Below are 14,789 nucleotides of genomic sequence, written 5' to 3'. Positions count from 1 at the left end.
ATATCTTGGCAATTGTAAATAATGTTGCTATGAACATTGTTGGGGTGCATGTATCTTTTTGAATTAGTGGGTTTTTTTTAATACACAGGAGTGGAATTGCTGGGTCATATGATAGTTGTATTTTTAGTTTTTTGAGAAACCTTCATACAGTTTTCCACAGGCCCACACTCTTTTAATTGGTCCCTTGTGGGGAAAAACAAAACATTAAAAGTCCCTTAAGTGGAGGTTTTCTATTATAGTTTCTAATGCTATTTCTAAAAGAACTACATGTTACAAGAAGTGAACTAGAATTTCCACTGACTAAAAAGCACTTCATATCGTGATTCTTTACTTAAACTAGCCATATTTTAAAGGGTGTTATCTTTTTAATAGAATCACAGATTTTTATTGTGGAAATCTACTTCATAGATTATTCCTGTCTAAGCTCTTTAACAAAGGAGAAAATGATTTGGACAAGGACATGTAGTCAATGAGTGACAGGATTAGAGCTTAAATTTCCCATATCCTTCCTCTTTAGCCAGTGTTCTTTACCCTTCAGCTATCTGTCTTTTATTTCTCTGGAGGCCTCTCCATTCATTTTGTCCAGAGAATAATCCTCATCCTTCTTGCAGTGAGTGCTCTGGCTCTTTGGAATACCTGATGGTTCAAATAGGAGTGGGGATCTGGGATTCTCATTAAACACCTGCAGTTTATTCCTGTTTTCAGTCACATGCCTTCTGAGATTGGTCCTTCTTATTGTTCAACCTTTCTGAGGGTTTTCGGATCAATTTTGCTCAGATTTCTCCACTGAAGGCTGTTAGGGTTTAACTTCCTGATGATGGGGTCAATTTAGTGTTCAACTTCCATTTACAACTTGCTCTGCAAAACAAATTTTAGAGGTTTAAAATAACAGTCATTTTACTGTCTCTAAGTTTCTGTGGGACAGGAATTCTGAAATGGCTTAGTTGGAAAGCTGGAGCTCTGGATCAGAATATGTCATGCTGTTGCAGTCAGATGCAGTTAGAAGTGGAAGAACGGGGACTAGAACAGTAGGGAACTAGCTAGGCATCTCTCCGTAAGAAGTTTCAGGACTTCTCCATGTGGTCTGTCTCTTTGGGCTGGATTGGACTTTCTTACAGCATGGCTGCCTCAAAGCAGTCAGGCTGCTTACATGGTAGTTGAAGATTTTAACAGTGAGAATTCCAGTGAGCAAAGTGTAAGCTGTATCACTTGTTATTGCCTAGTTTGAAAGTCACATGATGTCACTTTTACGATATTCTTTTGACCAAAACATTCACAAAAGCCCACTCAGTTTCAGGGGGAGGGGGTAGAGACCCCGCCTCTAGATGGGAGTGGTGTCAAAGCCACATTGTAACAGTATATGGGATGGAAGATGTTGCAGCCATCTGGGGGCAGTAGAATCTGCAACATAACTCCTCCATCTAATTTTTCCTTTTTTTTTTTTTGTACAACCAAGAGTTTTCAAGTTATGAAAGGCATCAGTCATACAAAAAAAGGTATAGAGAATAATATAATAGACACTTTTGTATTCACCACCTTGCTTTAGAAATAAAACATTTCAAATTGTTAAAACCCCTCTCTGTTTACATTCCTCTTTCTCTCCCTTTTCCAAAGAGATAAACATTGTCTTATTTATTATTGTCATGCCTGTCTTTATACTTTTAATACATGTATCTCTAAACAATAGTAAATTTGGGGTCTTTTTAAGCTTTATATAACATGATTCTTTATAACATTGAAACTTACTTTTTAAACTCAGTATTATTTTTCTGACACTCATGTTGATATATAGCTCTAGTACAAAGTTTCTTAAAACCTCAGATGGTAAATATGTTAGATTTTTGTGGGCAGACAATTTCTGTTGCAACTAGTTATTCTGCAATTGTAGTACAAAAGCAGCTCTACTCAATATGTAAATGAATGGCATACCTGTGTTCTGATAAAACTTTATTTATAAAAATAGATGGCAGAGTACAGAATTTGGCCTATGGGCCATAGTTTGCTGACCCCAGCTCTAATATAAAATTTATGACACTTTAGATATATTGTGTTCCCTGAAAGTTATTTTAGGTTATAACCCATCCCAAACCCCATCCTTATCATGCTTCTCTGCATTAAGAAGAAATTTTAGCAACACTGAATAAAACTGACAGATTTACTAAATTTTGATTTATGAAAAGCCTCACTGGACTCCACTTTTCATCTTTTATTCTTGAGGGTAAAGGTCAGTAAACACCTACCTTTAGACCCCTCTAGCTACCCTCTTTTGAACTCAGACTGGCTCTTTCCTACCATGCCTTCTCTGCCTAGAAAATTTTAATTAATATGTTAAGATTTCCTGCGAATGCCACTTCCTCGAGGATACCTTTCCTGATAGCTCCCAGCTGAAGGAAAGACTTCCTCTGTATTCCCATACTTAGTTCATATGTCTAACATCTAACTCAGAGCTGTAATTATTTGTTTGCATGATTGTCTTCACCATTAAAATTTTGATTGCCTAGGGAACAGAGACTTACTCTATTAATCTTTGTTTCCAACACAAACAGTGCTTGGTACCTAGATATACTTAACAAGTGGCTGTTGAAGGATGGAAGGGAGGGAGGGAGGAACTAGTATTCAGGTGTCTACTTGGAAGAAGAAACAAGTCTGCATAATATGCAGGGCCTCTAAAGGCAAAGATACTTCTCTTCATCGTTCTATCCCACCTCACCTGAGATCATTTCTTCATGCCCTCCCACTTCCTCTTTGCAGGGAGGCAGATAAATCATGTCTTCTTTTATACAGATAGTTATAATTTCTGCATAGAAAAAACTTTGCTGTACATTTTCTTATGATCTAAATTCCCAGGTTCTAAGGTATTGAGCCCCTCAAAACTATTACTGTTTATGAAGAAGGACAAGAAAATTGAGATAAAAAATAGATATTTTTCCTAGACTATTTTAGAGGAAAAAATAGTTTCAATCTCACTAATATAATATTTAGTTTGCTGTAAGGATTACTGCCTGTGAAGGAGAAAGGTTACTGACATTAAAATACTTTCTATAGAAAGGTACGCCCCCCTCCTCATTTTCCAGTTAAAAACACATGTTGACATTATTTTGCAGATTTACATGAGTGAGAAATACTGTATAACATCGATATCCATTTAGTAATTAGTTTGTTTAATGCAGATTTAATGAAGTTATGTAGCATGACGGAAAGAACATGGGCTCTAGAATTAGATAGACCTGAATTTGAATCTGGGTTCTTCTCATTACCAGCATTATGGCATTGGGCGACTTATTTAATTTTCTGAGCTTTGATTTCTGTACCTGAAAAGGGTATAATAATACCTCTCATAGTGCCACAAGAACCAAATGAGACAAAGTTTTATTGCATGGGCACTCAATAATGGTTACTTTCCTCTGTTTTTGTCACAACATCTGAGCGCATTCAGTCAATAGAATTTATTCTGGTTTTCAAATGATCTTGTTAGTGATTTGAGATAATAAAGAATTTGGGATGGGAAGCATTGGTTTTATTTTAAAAAGCATTTTATGGCTTTGGATTTATGAGCCTGAGGGAACTCTTTCCAATAGGGGTTCTGTCAGCTCAAGATGGAGATAAATTATGAAGTGCTAACTTCTGCTTGACAAATTTACATGTAGCTAAATTAATTTGGTGTTTTATTAGTTCAAAAAGCAAATCATGTTTGTGAGGCCCTTGAAGCAGATTTCGATCCTCTTGATATCCCAGAGGATTTCCAAAACTGAAAAAAGATCTGTCTGCCTTCTCTCTGCTCACTCCCAGACCCCAAATTAAAAACCTAAAATATAACTTTGTAAAGCCAAAAAAAATTACAACACAATTGCGAGAAATATTTACAAAAATACAGTCCCATTTTCTCATTTTCTCCCTGGTACCTAAAATGTTATTTATACAGTGTGAATAAACCAGGTACATCTAATACACTCCTTCCAAAACTGTACTATTAAAATTACATTTTATAAGGTTTCCATACAGTGAAGAAATTTTATTATCCCTTCTAGGTTGTTGAAAGAGAATTTTTCTAGAATATTTAGCCTACATATTTTCTTTTACAAAATAACACAATTTTTTATCATAAGCATTAATATAATTTATAGACTACAAAGAATTTTAACAAAAGACTATATTAGACTGGGAGTTAGAAGGAACTGCTTTGGGCAGATCATAGCTTTTCTTGGCTATCAATTTACTATCTGTAAATTGAGATGAGCAGGAAAGGTAGTATTGGGTCAGTGTAAGCTTCTCGCTCTTAGCTGGTGATGCAGTGGTTGAGAGCGTCAGCTTTGGAGTCAACTTTGGAGTAAACTACGTGAGGCAAACATCAATTTCCTCAACTGTAATTGATTAGGTACCTAGTAGATTTGTGGTAAGAATAAATGAGATTTCACATGTAAGTAGTTAACGTACCATTCAGTGAATGTTGACTACCACTATCAGGAGCAGCTGTTGGCAGGACTCAGAAGCAATTTAAATGTGAATTTCTCCTAATAATAATTAAGAATTCCTTCTCCATCAAGTACTTGAGATATATTTCTTGTATTTGTTAGGTTTTGCTGCCTAACAAACCATCTCAAAACTTAGAGGCTTAAAACAACAGCCATTTATTTAACTCATTATTCTATGTGGTAACAATCTGGGCTAGGCCCAACTGAATAATTCTTCTTTCAGATGATGGCTGGCTGGATCTAGAATGGCCTTACCTGAGATGATCTGTCACTGCACCATATAGGTCTAGCCTGGGCTTGTTCACATGGTGGATGTGCAGGGTTCTACAAGAGCCAGTATAAGCCAACAAGGCCTCTTGAGGCCTAGACTTGGAATTGGCACAGGGTCAATTCACCAGGTTTTATTGACCAAAGCAAGTCATAAAACCAGCCAAAACTCAAGGAGAGGGAAAATTGACTCCTCTTCTTAAAAGGAGGAGCTGCAAAGATTCATTGCAAAGGGATAGAGAGGGAAATAATTATGGCCATTTTTGTAATTAATCTAAAACATCACTCCTACCAGTCCTAGTCATAATAGATCACCATTGATAATCTTTTATGGCTTTAGTAACTTTGTTACTCTACTTCTCACAATCTTCCAATATTTCAGTCTACCACAGATTATTGCTGTAAGTGTGCTTCATATGTGTTCTGGTAGAGGCTGAATGTTTTTGACACATGACCAGTTGATGCTGGTAAACTTTGATCTACCTGAAATTTGTGATCCAGTATCATTTTATCTAATCCCTGATAAGGCAAAATTATATTTAATAATTTCTTGAGTGACCCTGCAGAATATATCATGATACAATCTGAAAAACATTAGAAATTATTGTTTTTTTGGTTTTTACCCATAAAAATAAAAGTTGTTTTTAAGAATATCACAACAATATTTAGTTTCTTGAAACTTATCACAAGTCTTGGTAGAATGGACTCAAGATAAAAAGACTGAAAATATTGAGTGTTAGCAAGAATATAGAGCAGCTGGACTTTCGTACATTGCTGGTGAGAGTGCAAATTGATTAAACCAAATTTGAAACCTGGGCATAGAAATTAGTGTGTATGTTCAACAAAATGTGTACAAGAATGTCATAGTAGCTTTAGTTATAATAGCTCCAAATTGTAAATTGCCTAGAAGTCTATAAATAGGAGAATGGATGAACAAATTGTAGCGTATACATACAATAGAATACTGTACAGCAATAAAAAAAGAATGAACTACTAATATAGCCACAATATGAATGAATCACAAAATTATTGATTAAATTAAGCCAGGCACAAAAAGCACATACTATATGATTCCCTTTATATAAAGTTCAAGAAGATGCAAATTTAATCCATACTTTTAGAAGTCAAACCTCTGGGGAGTAAAGGAATTGCTGGTGTTGACTGGGAAGAGTACAAGCAAAACTTTTGGGTGATGATAATATTCTATATTTTGATGTGGGTAGGGGCCACAACAGGGTTTAGATATGTAAAAGTTTAGTGAACTATACACTTATGATGTATTCACTTTACCATATGTGTATTGTAATATATATACACATAATTATATAGATCTCCTTCTTAGAAAAAGTGGATTTTAAAATTCTATCTGTTGGTGGCATAAATGAAAATGTAAATCTTACCCCTGGCCTCAGGTTGATCTGTATAGAGAAATTAAAAAGCTTTCTGCTCTTCTTCCTCCTCTTTCAGAGATTAATTAGGGAGAAAGCCCAGTATGAGAATTTGATCTGGTGAAAAGTAAAGAAAAGCCAAACTTAAAAGCTTTTTAAAAACACACACACACAGGGCTTCCCTGGTGGTGCAGTGGATAAGAATCCGCCTGCCAATGCGGGGGACACGGGTTCGAGCCCTGGTCCGGGAAGATCCCACATGCTGCGGAGCAACTAAGCCCGTGCGCCACAACTACCGAGCCTGTGCTCTAGAGCCCATAAGCCACAACTACTGAAGTCCGTGCGCCTAGAGCCCATGCTCTGAAACAAGATAAGCCACTGCAATGAGAAGCCCGCACACTGTAATGAAGAGTAGCCCCCACTCACCACAACTAGAGAAGGCCTGCACACAGCAACGAAGACCCAACACAGCCAAAAATTAATTAATTAATTAATTAAAAAAACCCCAAAAACAAACACACACACACACACACACACACACACACACAAATAAAATCTTCTTAAGTGTTCTACAGGTTCCTGACTTAAGAATATTGATAAGCAATTGGTTGTTCTGTTTTTTGGGAAAAGTATGGTACATACACACATGTATGTGAATATATATGCATGTGTGTGACCGTGTGTGCATATGCTCTGTGCACACATGTGGTGCACCTATGTGTGCACATGAATGTGTATGTGTGTGCATGTGTGTTTTCTACTAGATTCCCATAGGAGGAGTGAGGAGGCATAACTGTCCTCTAAAATAGCAAAGTTTTCATGAAAAGGTGTATGCTTTGAGTCCCAAAATTCTGCTGAAGATTTCCGAGGACTATTATCCTAGATATAACAATGCAGATTTGGGGAAATGTTCAGCTTCAGATGAATTGCTCTAGGTGGAGATGGGATACAAGGCACAGAGCTTACGAGTAGTATGTTACTCCTGTGTTAGGGACTAGAATATTTCTAAAGTAGGGTTAGCACCACACTGTGAAGGGAAAAGGAGGGTAAAAGTGAACTATGAAGGAGGGTAGTGGAAGCAAGTCTAGGAACTAAGGTGCTGGTCCAAGGGGACCTTTATTTCTGTTCATATAGCATCCAGTTCTATGTTTTTTCCTATATTGTAATACACTGTATCTTTCCCACAATTTTTCAGAAAAGCATAGTACCCATTCTGCAGCCTTATGTTAGTGGTGTTTTGGGGACAGTGGAGAGGGAATTAAGAGACAAGGCAGTAAACAGGAGAGCAGCCTTACCACCTCACCTCTCCATGGGGACAATGTAATTGGAGAGGGAGGATGGTGATCCTAGAATTCACAAGGCCACCAGTAGTGAAGTGAACCAAACCTCACTGTGGAGGTGGTGGTTAGAAGTTATGTGACCACAGAGAAGCTGCTATAGCATGGACAAATGCAGGAGGGCATGAGAGACCACCTGAGGTGAGGCTGCAGTGGGAAAGGTGGGGGAGAGTGAGCAGACACTTGGTTCACAGTGTGGTGTAGGATCTTTGATAAAGTGACTGGAATGACATGTGAATGAGAAGATAGGAAAGAATGCGAGCTATTGGATTATTTTTTTCATGTGTTGAAATATCCCATGCATATAATTTTAAAAAGTGAAAATTAAGAGCCAAAATGCATTTGCATTTAGCTTCCTGATATCATGAAATTATGGTGACAAATTGAAGCAAGGTACAAAGTTTTAAAAGTAGGGTTATACTCAAAATATATTACTTGAGGATTTCAATTATTCATAGATCGGTGGGGAAAAAAAAATAATGGATTAGAAATGAATGTGGTTGAAATTGGTGCATATCTCCAGCAACTTTATCCAAAGTCAGCATATATGCTAAATGAATTATAATTGTCAAAAAGGTCAAAAGAAACTCAAGGAGAGTGAATGTAGTTGAGACAGGGTCATGGCCTTGTCAGATTTTGGATTCAGTAACTTTAGCAAAGCAACTCTTAAAATAGTGCTTGAGGGTTTTTATATGTCCTCTAGTTTGGGAATCTAAGTAGAAATAGAAGAGGTGCCCTGAATGTCTCCTTTGAAGCAGGAAGTCTAATCAGGGCAATAAGAGAGGTAGTAGTTGTGCACAGAGGAAGTATGATTTCCCTGTATCTTTTCTGGGCTGAGTCCCTATACATATATGGTGATTAAGTTGGTAACTCTGAATGTGACTCAGTTTTGGAGCAATCAGTTCAACCATGATGTAGTCATTTTTTTTAAATAAATAAATTTATTTATTTACTTTTGGTTGCATTGGGTCTTCGTTGCTGTGCACAGGCTTTCTCTAGTTGCAGCAAGCAGGGGCTACTCTTCGTTGTAGCGCGTGGGCTTCTCATTGTGGTGGCTTCTCATTGTGGAGCACAGGCTGTGGGTGCACAGGCTTCAGTAGTTGTGGTGCGCAGGCTCAGTAGTTGTGACTTGGGGGCTTAGTTGCTCTGTGGCATGTGGGATCTTCCTGGACCATGGCTCGAACCCATATCCCCTGCACTGGCAGGTGGATTCTTAACTACTGTGCCACTAGGGAAGTCCATGATGTAGTCCTTAAAACATGGTCATTCTATTTGCTATTGTGTGTAGAACCAGTTTATTATTTTTCTGTTACACTGTTTGGAAGATTCCTGTGGTTTGTTTTTTTTTTAAATTATCATTTGTAGGCATTTATCTGTGGCTTAAAAATACTTGGTGATTTAAATGCCTCAGATGTTGTATTAGTTTGCTAGGGTTGCCATAAGAAAATACCACAAACTTGGGTGGCTTAAACAGATGAAATTTATTTTCTCACAGTTAGGAGATGGAAGTCCAAGATCAAGGTATCCATAGGTTTGGTTTCTCCTAAGCCTCTCTCCTTGGCTTTCAGATAGCTGTCTTCTCACTGTGTGTTCATATGGTCTTTTTTCTGTGTTGGTGCGCCCCTGGTGTTTCCTCCTCTTCTTATAATGATATCATGTTGGATTAGAATCTTACCCTTATGACCTATTTAACCTTAGTTACCTCTTTAAAGGCTTTATCTCCAAATACAGTCACATTGGGGATTAGGACTTCAACATATAAATTCTGGGGTAGGGGGACACAATTCAGTCTATGGGATAATGCTACATCCATGAACTTAAAATTGTCTTACTATTCACTTTCCTTTTAGGATTACAATTTACTACTAATTACAAATAGCAAAATACCTTAAGTAAAGGATGAAATGCTATTAAAAAAAACCCAGAACTAATTTAGGAATTTAAAATTTACTTCAGCCAGGTAGAACCTCAGATTGCTAAGAGTTGAATGAATTATAGCCACATGTTGAATATTAATCTTAGAAAATGCAATTATCTAAAATGTTAGTAAGCTCACTGGCAAATAGATAAGAAAAAATAACTGCATAGAAAAAAACGCTGTGAGAAAGAATACAATGATCTGATCTTTTTTACTTTGCAAAAAAAAGAAAAAAAAACTAGATGAGTTTATCTTCAGAGCTCTTTTTCCTTTTAGTAGATCAGATAAATCCTAAAATAGCTTAAGTAAAGAATTTTGCTTTCTAAAGCTAGATAGTTAAGATGAAATGTTTTCCTTAAAAAACAAAGAACTCTATAATTCAAATTAATAGTTTCTAAAATAAGTAGTGAGAAAAGAAAGAGTTTTGTATACATAACCAAAAGAGACAGAATCTATACGTATGTTTTATCTTAAGAATAGATATTGGTTTTAGGAAAAAAAGAGTGTACTGAGACAAACTGTTTTGAAAAATAATTGTTCTGATTTGGCTTTCCTGATGTGTGAATGCAAGAGAAGAAGCCTGTGGTTGCTTGGCTGGTTTGTCTGCAAATCTGGAGTGGCTCTTGTATGCTGGCAAGTTTTGGTGTGCTTGTTCTCAGAAATTCTCCCTATTCTGAAAATCCAAACCTTTCATTAGGGTTTAAAATATGATATCATGATCACATAAAGTTATAGATATAAAAGATATTTTTAATTTACTTTTCAAAATTCAAGTTAGAAAAATTTACAATCTGTTCCTTTTCTCCAGCACCTATAACCACAGATAATGTCTACTGCAAATATCTTAATTTTGTTGAAAATCCAGGTAAGATATTTTTGTTATTGCTGCTCAACGATGTTTTCTGGGACAAAGGAAATGTTTATATACCTGTATGCCTGACTTTAATCGTTTCTAGAATGGTTTATGAAAATCAAAAGAGAAAGTCATTCCATTTTCATTTTTTCCCACTCTGACACTGGTAAATAAATGCACTTCAAAAGTCTATGAAGCAATAATAGGGCTTCCCTGGTGGCGCAGTGGTTGAGAGTCCGCCTGCCGATGCAAGGGAGACAGGTTCGTGCCCCGGTCCGGGAAGATCCCACAGGCCGCAGAGTGGCTGGGCCCGTGAGCCATGGCCGCTGAGCCTGCACGTCCGGAGCCTGTGCTCCGCAATGGGAGAGGCCACAACAATGAGAGGCCTGTGTACCACACACACACAAAAAAGTCTATGAAGCAATAATGAAAGTCTATTGCAGGAAGTAACATGATATATTCAAAGTCCTGAAAACGGAAAACCTGCAACCTAACATACTCTACCCCAAAAGATTATCGTTTAGAATAGAAGGAGAGATAAAGAATTTCTCAGACAAGAAAAAAGCTAAAAGAATTCAGCAATACTAAACCTACCGTAACAGAAATATTGAAGGGTCTTCGCAAAATAGAAAACAAGCAAGAATCTATAGGAAAGAGAAAATCATAATAGGAAAGACACATATATAAGAGGATTGAGGATCACTTAAATAAGCCAGTGCATAGATTAAAATACAATAAAAATAAGTCATAAAAGCAATTATAACTACAACTAACAGTGAAAGGATAAGCATGAAGTTATAAAATATGGCACCAAAATCACAAAGTGTGGGGAAGGGGAGTATAAAAGTGAAGATCTTTTAGAATGTGTTTGAGCTCAAATGGCTATCAGTTTAAAGCAAGTAGATATAGTTATGGGTCACAACATACTTGAACTCCATGGTAACCACAAATCAAAAATATGCAATAGATTCACAAAAACCAAAAATAAAGGAACTCAAGCATACTACAAAAGAAACCCATAAAATCACAAAAGGAAAAACAAAAAGGAGAAATGAGCAAAGAAGAACTATAAAACAAGGATTAAAATGGCAATAAGAACATACCTATCAATAATTAATTTAAATGTCAATGAACTAAATGCTCCAATCAAAAGACATAGAATGGCAGATTGGATTAAAAAAAAAAACCAAGAACCTATAATATACTGCCTACAAGAGACTCACTTCAGTGTGAAAGACACACACAAACTGAAAGTGAGGGAATGGAAGAAGATTTTTTCATGCAAATAGAAATGATAAGAAAGCAGGAGTAGCAATACTCATACCAGACAAAATAGACTTTAAAACAAAGGCCATAAAGGAAGACAAAGAAGGGCATTATATAATGATAAAGGGATCAATATAAGAAGAGAATATTACAGTTGTTAACATATATGCACTCAATATAGGTGCACCTAAATCTATAAAATACCAACAAACATAAAGGGAGAAATTGACAATAACATAACAATAGTAGGAGACTTTAATACCCCACTGACATCAATGAACAAATCATGCAGACAGAAATTCAATAGGCAACAGAGGTCCTGGACTTCCCTGGTGGCACAGTGTTAAGAATCTGCCTGCCAATGCAGGGGATATGGGTTCGAGCCATGGTCTGGGAAGATCCCAAATGCCACAGAGCAACTAAGCCCGTGCACCACAAATACTGAACCTGCACTCTAGAGCCCGCAAACCACAACTACTGAGTCCACATGCTGCAACTACTGCAGCCCACGCGCCTAGAGCCCATGCTCCACAACAAGAGAAGCCATCGCAATGAGAAGCCCACGCACCGCAATGAAGAGTAGCCCCTGCTTGCCGCAACTAGAGAAAGCCAGTGCACCGCAATGAAGACCCAACGCAGCCATAAATAAATAAATGAAAAAAGAAAACAGAGGTCCTAAATGACACAATAGACAAATTACATGATATTGATATCTACAGGACATTACATCCTCCTCCCCCCCCCAAAAAAAACAAAGCAGAATACACGTTCTTTTCAAGTGTGCATGGAACATTCTCTAGGATAGATCACATACTAGATCACAAAACAAGCCTCAACAAATTTAAAGGATAGAAATTGTTTCAAGCATTTTTTTCTGATTGCAGTTGTATGAAACTAGAAATCAACCACAGAAAGAAAAACAGGAAAAGAATGAACACATGGAGACTAAACAACTACTGCTACTAAAAAAAACAACTAATGCTACTAAAAAAAACAATGGGTCAATAGTGAAATCAAAGAAGAAATGAGAAAATACCTCATGACAAATGAAAAATGAAAACCCAATCTTACCAGATCTATGGGATGAAGCAAAAGCAGTTCTGAGAGGGAAGTTCATAGTGATACAGGTCTTCCTCAAGAAACAAGAAAAATCTCAAACAACCTAAACTACCACCTAAAAGAATTAGAAATAGAAGAACAAACAAAACCCAAAGTCAGCAGAAGGAAGGAAATAAAAACATCAGTGAGAAAATAAATTAAATAGAGATTAAAAAACAATAGAAAAGATCAGTAAAACTAAGAGCTGGTTTTTGAAAAGATAAATAAAATCGACAAACCTCTAGCCAGGCTCACCAAGAGAGAGGACCCAAATAAACAAAATACAACAAACACATGAAAGAATGCTCAACATCACTAATCATGAGAGAAATGCAAATCAAAACTACAATGAGATATCATCTCACACCAGTCAGAATGGCCATCATCAAAAAATCTAGAAACAATAAATGCTGGAGAGGGTGTGGAGAAAAGGGAACCCTCTTACACTGTTGGTGGGAATGTAAATTGATACAGCCACTGTGGAGAACAGTATGGAGGTTCCTTAAAAAGCTACAAATAGAACTACCATATGACCCAGCAATCCCACTACTGGGCATATACCCTGAGAAAACCATAATTCAAAAAGAGTCATGTACCAAAATGTTCATTGCAGCTCTATTTACAATAGCCCAGAGATGGAAACAACCTAAGTGTCCATCATCGGATGAATGGATAAAGAAGATGTGGCACATATATACAATGGAATATTACTCAGCCATAAAAAGAGACGAAATTGAGCTATTTGTAATGAGGTGGATAGACCTAGAGTCTGTCATACAGAGTGAAGTAAGTCAGAAAGAGAGAGACAAATACCGTATGCTAACACATATATATGGAATTTAAAAAAAAATGTCATGAAAAACCTAGGGGTGAAACAGGAATAAAGACACAGACTTACTAGAGAATGGACTTGAGGCTATGGGGAGGGGGAAGTGTAAACGGTGACAAAGCGATAAAGAGGTATGGACATATATACACTACCAAATGTAAGGTAGATAGCTAGTGGGAAGCAGCCGCATAGCACAGGGAGATCAGCTCGGTGCTTTGTGACCGCCTGGAGGGGTGGGATAGGGAGGGTGGGAGGGAGGGAGACGCAAGCGGGAAGAGATATGGGAACATATGTATATATATAACTGATTCATTTTGTTGTGAAGCTGAAACTAACATACCATTGTAAAGCAATTATACTCCAATAAAGATGTTAAAAAAAAAAAAATGAAAGAGGAGGAATAACAACTGATACCACAGAAATACAAAAAAAATCAAAGGATAATACTATGAGCAGTTATATGCCAACAAATTGGGCAACCTAGAACAAATGGACAAGTTTCTAGAAACATACAGCCTGCTAAAACTGAGTCAAGAAGAAACAGATAATTTGAACAGACTGATCACTAGAGGTGAAATAGAATCTGTAATTAACAACAACAACAAAAAGACAAAAAACTCCCTGCAAACAAAACTTCAGGACCAAATGGCTTCACTGGAGAATTCTATGAAACATACAAAGAAGAACTTATACCTATCCTTCTCAAACTATTCCAAAAGACTGAAGAGGAGGAAACAGTCCCAAATTCCTTCTATGAAGCCACCATCACCCTGATACCAAAACCAGACAACGATACTATAAAAAAGAAAATTACAGGCCAATATCTTTGATGACTATAGATGCAAAAATTCTTAACAAAATATTAGCAAACAAAATCCAACAGTACAAAAAAGGATCACACACCATGATCAAGTCAGAGTCATTCCAGGGTCACAAGGGTGGTTCAACATATGCAAATGAATCAATGTGATACAGCACATTAACAGAAGGAAAGACAAAATCACATGATCATCTCAATAGATGCAGAAAAAGCCTTTGACAAAATTCAACATACACTCATGATAAAAACTCTCACCTAAGTGGGCATAGAGGGAACATATCTCAATATAATAAAAGCCATTTATGACAAACTCATAGCCAACATAATACTCAGTGGTGAAAAGCTGAAAGCCTTACTGCTAAATTCAGGAACAAGCAAGGATGCCCATACTCACCAGTTCTTTCCAACACAGTATTAGAAGCCCTAGCCACAGCAATCAGACAAGAAAAAGAAATAAGAGGTATCCAAATTGGAAGGGAAGAGGTAATTGTCACTATTTGTAGATGACATGACACTCTATATAGAGAACCCTAAAGTCTCC

The sequence above is a fragment of the Aethalodelphis obliquidens genome, unplaced genomic scaffold (assembly GCF_003676395.1).
Source record: "Aethalodelphis obliquidens isolate GAN/ISIS:26980383/991018 unplaced genomic scaffold, ASM367639v1 scaffold7, whole genome shotgun sequence".
NCBI lineage: Eukaryota > Metazoa > Chordata > Mammalia > Artiodactyla > Delphinidae > Aethalodelphis > Aethalodelphis obliquidens.
This window is presented reverse-complemented; position numbering follows the sequence as displayed.